This window comes from Amblyomma mixtum, chromosome 3 (genome assembly GCF_055824585.1).
Source record: "Amblyomma mixtum isolate Tamu chromosome 3, ASM5582458v1, whole genome shotgun sequence".
Classification (NCBI taxonomy): domain Eukaryota; kingdom Metazoa; phylum Arthropoda; class Arachnida; order Ixodida; family Ixodidae; genus Amblyomma; species Amblyomma mixtum.
The window spans coordinates 380,210,522-380,225,669 of NC_143014.1; the positions used below are offsets into that span (position 1 = coordinate 380,210,522).

The 15,148-nt window shown below is 43.7% G+C and overlaps 1 protein-coding gene across 1 annotated transcript in view; it reads right to left on the reverse strand.

The window, feature by feature from the left end:
- LOC149356976 (uncharacterized) overlaps positions 1-15,148 on the reverse strand; it is a 592,868-nt gene that overhangs the window by 99,225 nt on the left and 478,495 nt on the right. The window lies entirely within an intron of this gene.

Sequence of the window (15,148 nt, forward strand, 5' to 3'; positions counted from 1 at the left end):
CGGCAAGCGACTTTGGTTTTTTTTTTGCCATTGAAACGCTGTTATTCCTGAAAGCGGTACAATTTTTTTTTCTGTAAGAGTCGCGTCTGCGTCACGGCAGCGGCAATTCTGCCAGGCATGAGTAATATTTCAAGCAGAACTTTAGAAGCTGTATATGTATATCGGAGGTCTAGAAATGCTGTCTCTTACTGGTTGGTGACATTTGTCGTCATCTTGCCGCGCCTCAACAGAGCTTATCAACATTATGTTAGATTTTAATTTCTTTCAGGTGATTAACCAACCCACTCGCGGTTCAAACATTTTAGATTCAGCTTTCTGCAATGCGCCCGAAACGATTAACGAAGTGTTGCTCCTTGACGGTTTTAGTGACCATAAGCTCATTCATCTACGACTCAATGTCCCATTAGCGTTTCAAGGTCTCACATCCAGGAAAATTCGCGATTACAGTAGAGCTAATTATAGAGATATGAATATTGCACTTAATGATTTTTTTATTCAAACGTTCTTGCCCTCATTTGCAGACAGGTCCGTCGATCAGAACTGGGTTCTTTATAAAATCATGATGTCCAATCTAGTTTACAAATATGTTCCCCTGGTTTCAATTTAAAACGACAAATCTAATCCCTGGTTCAATAGATCTCTCCGCGGTCATCGAAACAAAAAAAAGCGTTTGTACAGAAAAGCTCGGTTGGTATCTACATCGGATGCTTGGAAAAAATACAATGATTGTCTGAAATCTCACTGTTCGGCCCTCCGGGCATCAAAGAAAAAATATTTTTCTCATGACCTACCCGCCCTCCTAAAATCTAATCCCAAAAAGTTCTGGCGTGTGATATCTCGACAGTACTAGCAACCAATTTTCATTGTGCAGCGACGATCACGTGCAGCTTTCGAAGAGTGAATGTCCCCAAGCATTTAACAGATATTTTGCGTCAGTGTTCACTGGGGAAGATCATTCCAACATACCCATTGTTCCTGATCGTGATTACCAATATATGGCCCCTATTACCATTACCGCTGAAGGTATCGCTCGTCTCATTGCAAATCTTAAGGTTTCCTCATCAGCTGGTGTTGACAACATAAATTCTAAAATATTGAAAAACACTGTATCGATCTCCAGTGAAATTCTATGCCTCATCTATCAGCAATCATTATCATCTGGTTTACTTCCTACAGATTGAAAAATTGCTAAGATCATTCCAGTGTTCAAAAGTGGAAACGGAAATTCTCCAGAAAACTACCACCCCATTTCGCTAACCTGCATTTGCTGTGAATTACTCGAGCATGTTATCGCTTCCCACATTTACTGCCATCTGGAACTTAATTCTTTCTTTTTTCTATAATCAGCACGGCTTCCGAAAAGGTTTTTCTTGTGACACCCAACTGCTAGAATTTACAACTGACTTGGATTTCAACATGGATGCTAACCTTCAAAGTGACTGTATCTTCTTAGATTTTGCTAAAGCCTTCGACCGTGTTGCACATTCCCGCTTGTTCTCAAAATTGTCTGCTCTGTGCCTAGATTCTTTAACACTGTCATGGCTACGTAACTTTCTTTCATTTTGCCAGCAGTTCGCTACAGTTAACAATTTCACCCCCCCCCTAAGTGATGTAGAGTCTGGCGTACCCCAAGGCAGTGTTCTTGGCCCCTTATTGTTTCTAATATACATTAACGACTTGCCCACAGACATATCTTCTTCTATACGACTCTGCTGACAACTGCATCATTTACCGGCCCATTAATTCTATGGATGATCACCTTGCTCTCCAAACTGACCTGAACTTAATTTCAAATTGGTGTAGTAAATGGCAAATGATGCTCAACTCATCTAAATGCAAGGTTATCTCTTTCACCCGCAAGCGTACTAATTCTAATTTCTCGTACTCCATTGAAGGTACTGTAGTGTCTCGGGCATCATCTTATAAGTATTTAGGTATTCACCTCACGGATAATCTTTCATGGGCCACGCACATTCAATCCATCTGTGCCAAAGCTTCAAGATCACTTGGGTACCTGCGCCGGAACTTGCAAAACGCCCCTAATAACGTGAGAAAAGTCGCTTACTTAACAATCGTGCGTCCTCAACTAGAATTTGCTTCACCTACGTGGTCTCCTTATCAAAATTACCTAATCAACATGCTTGAACCCGTACAAAATAGAGCCGCTCGTTTCATCACACAAAAGTACCGCCCCCATCCAGCATCACTAAGATCAAACTTGATATCTCCCTCGAACCATTACATATTCGCCTTTCCATCGCTCTTTTATGCTTACTACATAAATATCGTCACAGCACCAGGCCATCTCCCTTGCCCCTCGAAGAGCCTTCATGCATTTCACGCCGCCTACATAATCAGTACAGCATTAAACGCATTTACGGAAGAACCCTAGCCTTCAATTCATCTGCACTTCCACGTGCCATTATTCTTTGGAATGATCTTCCCAACTCTATCGCATCTATCGGCAACCACCAATAATTTCAAGACCAGCTGCACAAACATTTCTTTAACGACATTGTGTATTGTTTCAGGTTGTTCTGTGTCCTTGGTTCCTTTTTCTTCTCATTGGTATTTTACTAAGTTTTGGTTTCTTGTGCAATTTCAACCATTAGTATATTTTTTATGGCTACTGCTTTTTCTTTCGATGCGGTGATGTATGTCTTGTAGTTACGTTTTGCCCTGTATATTTATAATTGTGTTTACTTTTTGCCTTGTATCACGCGTTGTTTTTAACGCATTGTTCCTATTTGCTTAATCTATTGTTTTTGCCCCCCTTACTCAATGCCCTTCTGGGCCCTGTGAGGTATTTTGCATACCTTACGTGCACTGCATCGGACAGTACACGGGCACTGCATCGGACAGTACACGGGCCTCTAGCATTAACGCCTCCATCGAAATACGACAGCTGCCGGGGTCGAACCCGCGTCTTTCGGGTCAGAAGCCGAACACAATAACCACAGCAGCGGCTGAACGGAGGTGCTAGCATTCATGGAGGTTCACGGAATATGTGGCGAAGCTATTAATTTTGCAGTCTCAATCCCTTTTCTCAAGGCGTCGTATTGCGTTTCACAAGGACGGGTAAAGAATGCAGGCCAAGATAAGCCGCGTGTACAAGAATGCAGCAGTGCCGCACCGCATATTTCGCGGACGCGACACGCCACTGTTCACATATGTACTATCGGGGACAAAAGTTTGCTGGACGAGAGTTCTTGGAAAAACGTCCATTGTAGCTCCACCTCGCTAGTCAGTCGCCTTTTGCCGCTCCTTGTGAAAAGTGACGCCCCCACTTTCTGGATTCTCTCTGTGCACCGCAAGCGCACAGGCTACTGCGCCATTAGCGACGTACACAGCTCGCGTCGTTATTCAGGAGTTCCTCTACATGATTGAATTCATCATTCTGCCAAACTGTTCTCATGAAATCATCTTGGGTTTGGACTTCCTATCGTGCCTGTCCCGCCGAGCTGGGTCGTGCAGCCCTCCCACCCTGTACTCCGGCAAGGACAGGTTGTTTTCTTAGAGAAATCCTGCAGCACTACAGGCTTGCAAGACGCAGATTCCCTCCAGAAGATAAAATGCTCTCCAAACAACAGGCCAAAGCCTGGCGTAAACTTCAAACTAACAGTCCAAATCCCCGATTATGTAGCTTCTATTCCGAAGGACTCTACTCAGACAAATGCAAACATTGTGATAGCTAAGCCGATCTAAATCATATGATCTGGAACTGCCCGCAGTCCCTACCCACGAGTCGATTCATTACCGACTCTGATCATTGGGAAGCTCTATTGCTCAGCCCCGACCCGGGGACACAGATCAAGCCCCTCCAGCTGGCTGAAGATGCCGCCGCTGCCCAAGGGATAGCGGCCGTCGTTTAAGCGAGGGGCGACTTTGAGTCACTCCTCTATATCAGCTGGAAATAAAGTTTCACCACCACCACCAGTGTTCGGAACACACTCAACGTTACAGATGCCAAGCCGCTTTAGTTAGTTGCCCGATAGGCCATAGCTTTCGCTCTGTAACCATGTTCAGCAGTGTTGAACGGCACCTTTTTTTTTCTGCTGTTCCGCTATGTGCGTACCACATGGTACCTTAGGAAAACTTCTGTTTTTTTTTTTTTTAAAGAATGAAGCTGTTACTTCGGTCCATCCCCTTTTTTTGAGGGCGATCATTTGATGCATGCATGGTAGCCATGAATGATTGTTTTTTCGGCCTCGGTGCCAGCTATGAGTACCCACCACGAAACCCATTCAAGGGATGGGACAGGAACTTGCACGCAAGCCCTGCCTACGGGCAGTGCTTGCATTGGCGTCTGCACCGTGCTGTAGACGTCATATGCGTTGCCATGCACGCCATATATGCTACTCCCCAGCAATAAATATATGGCATAACCCAGGGTAGTTCTACATGCAAGGTTAGCCCTATAGCCACCCACGCAAAATGAAAAGGCAAGAACAGGAGATGGGACAGTTAACTGTGGCCCTGTGTGGGCATGTGCCATTGTATTAAGATAACAACAACAGCAATAAAACAGGTGAAAGATGAAGGGGAGGACAGGAAAAGGCGACTGCCGATTTCCCCCTGTCGGGCCAGGCCGGAGGTGCCACGTCTGCGGGAAGCTGAAGCCAAAGTGGTGTGTCGCCTCCGCTGAAGGGCCTTAATTAATGGTCCAAATGCTCAGCATCGGTTCAGTTGCCAAGATGTTTTCCCCAGAGATGGCTATGTCACGCACGACCAGGCGTGGTGGTCAGGTTTGTGGTGGCGCACTGCTCACCAAGATCCCCCAGACATGTTTCTATTGCCTGCTGCGTTATGGAAATGGAAACCACGCCCTTTTCAAGTCGGATACCATTAAATTTAAGCTGGAAAATTCTATTTACAGCTAGATTATGGAACTGGAAATTATATCCAGCTGGAGTATGTATTTCTTGCTTCCAGCTACCTCCAGCTGGAAAGTTTTGATGTCCAGCTAGAAGTCGAAATGGAAGCACCATTAACTGACCATCACCTGCATATGTTGTAGATGCTCCTGCGAGGCCGAGGGACCTTTGAGACTTAATCATCTTTTCACTAGGAAATTTGCTTATGAGCAACTTCAAGACAAGCATGCACTCACATTTCTTCTCAAGGTGAACAATCCAGCTCGTCCCACCTGTCACCTTGCTAATTCTACCACCGGGACATATTGAGCACACTGATTGCGTTAGAATGCAGTGACAAGGCAAGTACAGACTCTCCTTACCCCAGTGAACCAATCAAACCAGCTCAATGTAAAAACTGTAGCTACTGTAAATAATGTAATCTCGTCATGTTTTTTTAGGCAAAGCTCACCAAGATTAAGTTTCATGAAATGTTTTGAACCTGGGTATTTTGATGTTAGGTTTGAATGAAACAGATTTATACCTGTGACATGCCACTTAAGTCCTGAGAATAGTGTTTTACCTGACCTATTGCTGTGATTTTGATGGCAGTTGTATAGTATTATACTGTGCTACTGCCTCAAACTTAACGGAGCCCTGAAAGATGTGGAGGGTACCTTAAGCCGCATATATGCGATCATACGTGTTCATGGTGATGGGTGTGAAGGTAAGTTAACATTGCTGCATCATATAGTTCCAAGAACATAAAGCAAAGTTGCAATCAGTGCATGTTTGCATATTGCATACACTTCTTGCTGTTTCGTATGCATGAAGGAGTTTCCTACTCCAAAAAAAAAATATTGTAACTTCCTTGACTGCTATATATGCAATTTGACAAAATTATTTTCAGAGCTAATAGTCTACAGCCTAAAGGCTTCTACTGCAATGAGTCCACAGAGAGGGCCCTTTATGAGATGCAAAGAAAGAACTGAGCAAACGAGAAACAGACGGCAAAGAGGCAAATGCACACAAATGCAGGCTAACAACTTTATCATGCGAAGGAACACGAGGCGTATATATAAAGTGATCTCAGCATCTTATCAAAAACGCTGGCACGTGTAGTCATAAACACATGCAAAGAAATCAAACTCCAAAACTATCGCGTTGTAAACAATAGTTCTGAACTGCATGGGCCGGTCAACTCTAAGAAAATACAGAAACTATAAACATCGCACAGCCAAAGCACACAGTCGAGTGCCACCAGAACTGGATGGTTCAGGTGGCAAGGGTGGCAAAAGGGAACGTGGTAATGGCAGAAAAATCGCAGGCAAAAAATCATGCGAGATTGATATAAAGAACAGAAGATACAATCGCATAGTTATAGCTTAAACTGTCCTCAGGACATATTTTTGATTCTTTACCAAACAAGGTATGATAGAGGTCTTTTATAGTTCATATGAAAATTATTTAGGAACATTTACACATCTTAGACTGTTATCACCCACCACCTGAGAGGTAAGAGTTGAGACATGGAGAGTTGAGACAGGGAAGGCCTTGCACGTTGCCATGAACCATAAAGTATGAACACATATATCTACAGGATATGCAGTCAATGACCCTGCAGTTCAAATAACAGGGGCAGCTATTCCATTACGTTCAATTTGTCAGCAGTTGGCAATGAATAAATAGTATACGATTTTATGTTGGGTTTTTGGTGCTTTCGTACCCATCTATTCAATATTTTGTGGTTTGCTGAGATAGCAGTTGCATGTATTGCTCACAATGTAAAGCACATTTGTACACCAGTAGCAGTTTGTTGCCAACCAAGTGCGCTCGGTGAGAATCTTTGGCACGCACACATACACACACAAATGACAATACATTGCGCAGGACGCATGCAGCAAACACGGAAGAACAGAAACTGTTCCAAAGCTTCTGTTCAATCAAGCCCGCACTGCGTGCATGGTTCCAACTGTTCAGACTCCGGGCTTGGCTAGTGCTTCGACTTCACCACGGCCAAGCCAAGCTTCCACCCAGGTAGTAACAACCTCCATGCAATGAACAGAAAAATTTCAACTTGAGAGAAGCTCAAAAATTGAAAAGATCATGGACCTGTCGTTCACAGTGATCGTCGTGTCATAGCCCTGCGTGTAAACTTTGACGTTGACCGCCTTCAGGATAATGTACGCAGTACCCCTGCACTGCACATCATAATGGCAGACTTCAACACACACCATCCTGCATGGGAAGGCATCACATCAACAGCCAGAGGTCGACAGTTACTTGATATTGCACAAAGCAGCAATTTCACTTTACTTTTAATTTTTTATCAAGATGCAAGATCCAGTGCCCTTGACATTTCTATGATTTCTGCGCGCCTGTCATCTTCAACAATTTGGAGTGTCGGCATACAATCTTATGGCAGTGATCACCAACCTACGTACATTGAGATTGGTGGTGCTTTTTAAGTTCCCAGCAGTGCAAGGCACACTACATGAATTGGGAAGTTTTCCCTGACGCAGTTGAAAAACTGGAGCTCTCGAACCTAGATCACAAAAACTTATTGGTGCTGTAGCACATGCTAAAACGTCCAGCACTAAGGTTATATCTCTACCAAAAGTGTGCTCAACTGTAGATGCTGAATATGAGCGACTTTGAGCAATTCGCCACACAGGAGAGAGACGAGCTTGCAGGACGAATTATAGAGAAGACATCATTGTTGCTAGGCATGCACAGAAACCAGGGAAATTATGATCCTTTTGCGCAAAGCTTTATCCCAGGAAGTCCCTTTCTAAGGTCAGCCCGCACCGCTAAATCCTTTCCAGTGCATAGTAGTAAATGCGAATATTTCTCATCTCGATGCAGTGGACGCTTTCTGGCTTAAAATCAATGCTCGATTAAGGGCTGTATTGGTGCCATTGCCTCTCCAAACAATCGATAAACTCATCACGAAGCCTTCAGGAGCACATCGTCGATGACTTGAACAGATTACACATCGAGGCCTGTGAGCTACGTCACCGTGTTGTGCTGCAGTGTTTACCCGCTCACTCCAGCCTCGCAGACAATCATCATGCAGACGGTGCAGTGAGGTCGGCACATGGTGACACATCCTTGTTCCCACACGTACCCTTTTCTTGTTGTGATGGCATGAGTCTTCTGACTTATTAAATGATGGCATATGCAACACTCTTTTTGGTGTAATCTGCAGTGTCAATGTAGACCCCTTCTTCATATCAACCCAACCTGTGACTTCCGCATGTCACCCAATTTAAATATACATGATTGCAATTGCTTGCACTGAATCCGCATGGACATTCCCTTCACTAAATGCCATCTTCATAAAATTAGTGCATCAAGTAGCCCTCTGTACCCGACATGTGGTGTGCGCGGAGATCTTCAACACTTGATCTGCTGCTGCCAAACCTTTATTAACCATTGCAAGGCACTGTTAAGTGCTTTAGGACTCCGTCAGGATGCCCCCGTGCACCTGGAGCAGCTAGTTTCTTGGACCCTGGAGTGATGTGGCTTTGGCTGCATGAGGGACAAAAGCATTATTAGTTTTTCTTAGGGAGATGGGTTGGTGGACACACTTTGATAATTATGTGTGTTTGTGAGTGTTGACTATGCTATATTTCACTTTTCACCCTTTACTTTTTTCCTTTTCCTCTCTTTTTCACCCTCTTCTTCTCGTCTTCTTCTCTTCTTTCACCCTCACCTGGAGTAGCATGCTGTGCTAACAACCAAGCAGACCTCTCCTGTATTCATTAGTCTCTCTCTCCCTTCAGGAAAACAAGCGTCCCATGCAGCACATAAAATACTCTGTGTCATTTCTAAAGGATCAGTTGGTATTTGATTTCAGGGAAAGAAAAGTAGATATTACTTAACGTGACGAGGCTGTTCTTGACATTTCGAGACGCATAATCTCACAGTTCCTTTTGTGAGAGAGCAATGCTAGGAGTTGTATTTTGTTTACAGACTACGTGATACAGGTGGACCAGCTCTGCAACTTTCATTGCAAGGCTAATCTTGCCTGCCCCTTAACAACATCACTAGTGCCACAACATCTACATGTCCTTGACAAGAAGTGAAATGTTCATGTAAGTTACTCCTCTAAGGTAACTGGCACAAATTTTTTTCCCTTCAAAAACAGTACACTGCTTGAATTATCAGTTACCCTAACAAATAAAATTTTAAGACTGCTAGGCGGTGGCCTAGAAGTTTGGGCATGTGCCTGGCATGTGGACGGTGCCGGGTTCAATCCCCAGTGCTGCTGGGTAGGTGCCAGCTTTCTACAGGCCTTGCGTGTAGCTTTTGTGGCAAGAAATGCTTTGGAGAAGAGCCCTTGATCGGAAAATTTCTTCAACAGGCCAGTAACTTAAATCTGCTTTATGCGATAAAGCCCAATTGTGGCCCTTTTTTCAATGTTTTAGGACAGGAAGACTACTGTTCCTTTGTCTTAAGAAGTACTATTCAAGCTACCCTAGGCAAAATCAAATTTACATGTTGCAAAACAATATTATGTGTTGCATAGCTAATGTTGGTTTACATTACACACAGCAAAGCCGTCAAACATGAAAGATCTATTTTTCACCGTGACCATACATCTTTCTACAACTGTCGCACCTCAAGCCAACCTCGGCACCATTTTATAAATTTTGAAAACAAGTAAATTGGAACCTTTGCTTCAGCCTTACAGGACTTGGCTGACAAATGATACATCATTCCGCCCCATGATTAATAAAGAAACTAATTTCAACAGGTTTTTCAGTACAAAAACCTAGTCTCTGAACACTAAGAATATTTTCTGTAAGCGTCTTTGTATTTCCCCAGTGTTATGTGATATATGCATTTCAGTTTGCACGTGTCTTTTGGTAGCGAAACATCCTATGTGTGTTAATGAACATTCGTGAGCGTTTACCATATGTGGTTGCATTTGACAATTTTATTCCCCTCTTCTGCTTTGTGCTCTGCACCTAATTTTTTTTTCTTTACTGCTTGTGCTTGCTGTATGCCCTCCTCATATCATAGTGATGTAACGAAATCTGACTCGACATAATTGTCCTACCATAACGCAACATGACCGATACAGATGGCTTAGTAGTCTTATAAACTAATACTGCTCATGTTGCCGATACTGGCAAGCATCAGACTGATACAGAGTTGTGGTTCAGTTTTAATATAAAATTATAACGCATTCTGACATGCTTACCAAACAATGTGAAACATTTAGACTCTTTTATAAGCATAGCATTCATATTGTGTTTAGAGTACACTCAAAATTATGCTTGATATGTATCTGGTCTTAAAGGGCAACTGCACCACTTTTTGAAAATTCCAAGCTACTCAAGGATTCAAATCTATACAAGCTGTAGGTAAAGCATGCCAACCGTTCTGGCATCAGCATTTAAAATATTGACATAATCAAAGATTAAGTTTTAGCCTTTTCCTCACAACACCGGAGGAGTGCAGAGAAGGTTGGTGTGATGTCACGGAAGGCAAGATTTCAAATTTTCACTGTCGTCGACCACACCCTGTCGTGCCTTGTTGCGTGCTGCTGAACAACGGTAGGCGACATTTTGCTTCGACGACCTTAGATTTTTTTTCCTTGAAAACAAGCCTTGATGCATTGGAAATGTAGCGGTACCTTCGATGACATCATGATGCACACCCCAACTTGGTGCTATGCGCTGTGGAGAAGCTTCAACGCCGTCAGGATTTCAGACAGCATTTAAATCATCATTTCAAATGCTCGCCCGAAAGGACTTTGCATGCTTTACCTTCAAGTTTCATACATTCACCCCCTTTAAGCTCTTCGAATTTCTGTAACCTATGCAGTTGCCTTTTCAATGTCAAACTTGGCTAGTTATGAAACTTATTATATTTGTGCCATTAAAATGCTGATGCTTGAAATCATCTGCTTCCCAGAGCCTCCATTGCTAACGAGTAAAGCTAGCACAAGGAAGCATGCCTTTTCTAGGCACATAACTTTCATCCTTAGAAGCACCTGATGTAACATCGCTTGGTGAACTCCATCCATTGCGAGATGAAGTCCCCTCCAATATCCCGCCTATTAACCATGTCCTCCTGCTCTAGATGCGGCCACCTTATCCCTGCAATCAAACTAATCTCACCTGCCCACCTGACTCTCTGCTATGTCTTTCTTGCAACAGAATCCATTCCTTTAGTATAATGGATCATCAGTTATCCGTCCTCCACATACTCACTGTGTACATTTCCTTGATTTCAGCTAGCATTTCCTTACCTCCTACTTGCTCCCTAACTCATTAGGATCTCCTCAAACCCTTTATCGTTGCCCTGCCATGTTACTTTCCATGCTTCACTGCACTGTCCTTAATTAAAATACCACCCTCATTATCACTCTCAGAGTTTTTCCCTCATCAGTGAGTGCAAACAAGATATCATGCTTTCCTCTTGAGGAAAATAGGTTTCCTGGTTTTCACGGCTCAGTTCAGAATATTTGCCAGCTACGCTTCACTACTGATCTCAATAAAAGTCCGACTCCCTGGGCCACTTTACTATTCTATACACATGAACACATCACGAGAGGCACGTTTTGAAGACTGTGTCATGTGCCTGTGCGTGCTTAAGAAAATTAAACGTTTTCTCTGACTTTCAGCCTTATGGTATTGTCTTCCTTTTTCCACACTAAACATGGACAAGAATAAGCTGGATGGTCTCCGCCACAGTTCACACAATATGTTAGAAGGTGGAAGTGATCTGGGCTAAAGGGTGCTGCTGATGCCCAAAATTTTCAAATTGCCAGAACTGCCTCTGTTCACATAAACTGGGCTCCAGGGGCAGATTTATGCCGGGATGGGGAGGAAAATCTTTCCCAAGCAAGAAATTTCACACAGGCAAACCAAACTGAACCCTATCTTTTACACAAAAAAGCGCCCGTAAATACATGGTCCAAATGGGATTCTCCCCCCAAACCACCTCCTCCAAGAGTGACCCATAAGTCTGCCACTGCTTGGCCCATGCCCATTTCTGTAACAACTAATGCCAATGGGGTGCAGAGTGCTTTTCATGCCAGGTGTGATTTTTGTTTTAGGAAGGGGCATGGAACTAAATTTAAAAACAGCATTTTATTTTCGTCACATCACATGATTATTTTTTACACAGCAATTACAAAATGGTATTGTGAACTCAGACATTTTCTTTTTATAGACATCAACACTTCTTCAAAATAAAAATTTGCTTCGTGTCCATAGACTTGTGGGTTGTTGATGTTTTCCTGAAGGCACCGAGTTTCCGTAAATTTGGGCTGAGCCCGACAAAAACATTGCTTCTGCAGCCAAATTGCTCAGGCTTTAAATTTGCCACCACGCTGTATTGGGCGAGTTGGATGTAGTTCATCTTGAAGACCAGCCCAAAACAGACTAAGGACCGGCAAAAGAGAAGATGACACGGGCGCTGTCTAACAACTGAAGGTTTAATGGAAAAATCAGAAAATATATAAGGTGAAAACGCATGAAACTTAAAACGAAACAAAAACAGAAAAACATCAAGGGTTACACTGCACAGGAAAGGCACTTATTAAGGAATGCTGTCTTGTTTCTCTGCAAAGCAACAGACGGTTTTGCTACACACGTGCCCGAGTTCTTAGTGATGCAATATGCTTCAAAAATTTCCCTGCCTATCTGGTTACTACTCTTGCATGCTATCGACGTGTTATGTGAGTCCGGTAGGCAAGGATATCTTCATGTTCTTTGCATTCCTAGCAGTGTAGCACGAGGTTAGAAGAAGGGTATTTTTCTTGCCAAGGGAATTTTCGCACTCTTCCAATCTGACGTTTCAGCACCTAGCCGTTTGCCTATAATATATCTTTCTGCATTACAAAGGAACCCTACACACCACCCCTTCTTTGCAACTAATGAACTTGTCCGCATGTGATAGAGAGCACTTTTGAACGTGCTTTCAGGAAGGGGCCGGTTCCAGCTTCTCATTCACTGCAGCACTCACTTTCCCAACTTTATGATCGGCGGAGAACACCGCCGGAACACTGCACCGCGATCTTTTCCAGATGATGAGACACACTGAGCAGATACGGAATGGACACGACCTTCTTCTGTGTCTCTTCCTGGTGCCCCTGAGGGGAAGGCGTAGCCTTTTTCTTCAGCTTTCCCAAGAGTCTTTCCGCCAACCGAGCAACGCTCTTATCTTAAATTTGGCACTGCAGGCATACTGAAGTGAATATAAGAACTGCAAAATAAGTCATATCAGCACACTACTTTTGGCTCTGGGGCTCAGCTAAAGTGCCTTAGAACACAGATGTTTCAGGCATTTTCTTTGGTCTGCTCTATCCTTTCAAAGGATAATGAGGATGAGGAAATTAAGAGTTCCCATGCAGTTTTGTGCTCTACCTATGGCACCACTCACCCACTGTATATGAATGGGTGTAAATGTCTCCCTACTCTCCTATGGACTGAAATATACGTTAAGAGACACAAGACTAACTTGAGGTCCCTAGAAATTGCAAAAAAATGTAATTGTAAACTATGTGACTTAACATCCCTCAGCGACGTGCGAGCTATTAGGAACACCATAGCGGTGGACACCAGATTAACTTTGACCAGCTGGGGTTCTTTAGAGTGCACGTGCAATGCCCAGCAATTGAGGATTTCTGAATTTCTCCTTGACTGAAGTCCTACTGACCTAGCCACATGCCGCGATAAGGCCGCTGACCTAATGGTTCAAATTGGAGGAGTAGATAGAACAGCAGCAGGAAAAACAATTTTGCGAAAAGGACTCTAGAAAGAAAAAAACTTGCAAAGACAAAGCTAGGAAAATGTGGTACATAGCTTTTCCTTGGTAATATCCTACAAGAATCAGCTCAAGCATTTTGAAAAACAAAACCCAAAGCTATCTGCACCCAGTTTACACATTTTACACCAGTGCATATATCCTCATATGTGCAACCAAGATATACAATGCACCATTTCCAACTGCAGTTCTCACTCTGTCAGACAAGAAATAATGATCTAATTCTAGACGAAGAAGGATAGGGTTTTCGCATAGTTCACCTGAACAGACATGTGAAAGCATGTGTTTAGCCTGATTGGCTCATGGTTTTGTTTTGCTAGGTCGTCGGCAAGTCTGGCAAGGATATTAGACTAGGCTAAGCTCTGATTGAGGCTAAGGTGATCCGACCTATTCACGCCTGAAAGCTGATGAAGATGACAATATGCAGTGCATAGTGCAAGAGTGTGTTGTAGTTTAACACGAGGCGTGATCGGCTGTGCCGATAGCATAGTGCTCTAGAGCACTGGCCATCGAAGCTGATCTGTTCGTTTGAAAAACAAAAGTAGGAGAGTTTTATTCCAGGCCACACTGCTGGAGAGCTTATTTACAGAAACATGCGCAGACATGCACTTCTCTTTATGCGACAGTAACCAATGGAAGCCAGACAAACAGTCTGGCTACAGAGCACTTCAGGTCTTTCGTATTTGAAGGCCTCATGGAATCTTCATAACCACCAAAAAAAAACAAAACAATTTTGAGGGGCGGGCACAGGGAACTTTCTTTGCTTTTAATAGCTTGAAGCATCAGAGTGGCATCGAGCACAGTGCGCCATCGAAGCCCTGTATGTAGTTAGAAATTGCACTCGATGAAATTGCTATGCACGCCAAATCTTCTGAGATCCTGCATGATAATTCTTTCCCCCTTGTGGAACAGTGGAGAGCTGAGTTAGTCGAGACAGCCTGATGATGACTGTGGCCTTGTCCTTTGAATCTGATGGGCACAGCTGGTGTGGTGCCCAGCCAGAGTACACAAACACATGCACATAGCACACACAACAAGTCACTCCCTACACATAACGCATGCACATGCATGAACACACACACACACATATAGACAACTGGAACAGCAATGACAGCAGCACATCGTAAACTTGGTGGCCATTTCAGTGACTGCTGCCACATGACACCCCCAACCAGTGTTTATTGAGGTGCTCCTAGTATCGTCTGTACACAGCACCCACCATCCAGCAAGGTGCTTCTCGATGGTCTCCACTGGGGCTCGGACATTACGTTTTCTGCTGTGATCGCGATACAGTTCCTCTAGCTGGGTGGGAAATGGAGACCCAAACGCCTGTAGAATTTGTCATCCGTGGTGGACAAGACAGGCCTTGGCAGCAGAGAGCCAAGTGTTCCGCAGTTTTGTCTGCTTGCTCACACATTCAGCATAGCGTGCTCTCCACTGTCTGATGAAATCGGCGCCACGGAAGGTAAGGGCAGCCTGTCGGTAGCCTTGTGAAGGCAGTAACGGATTTT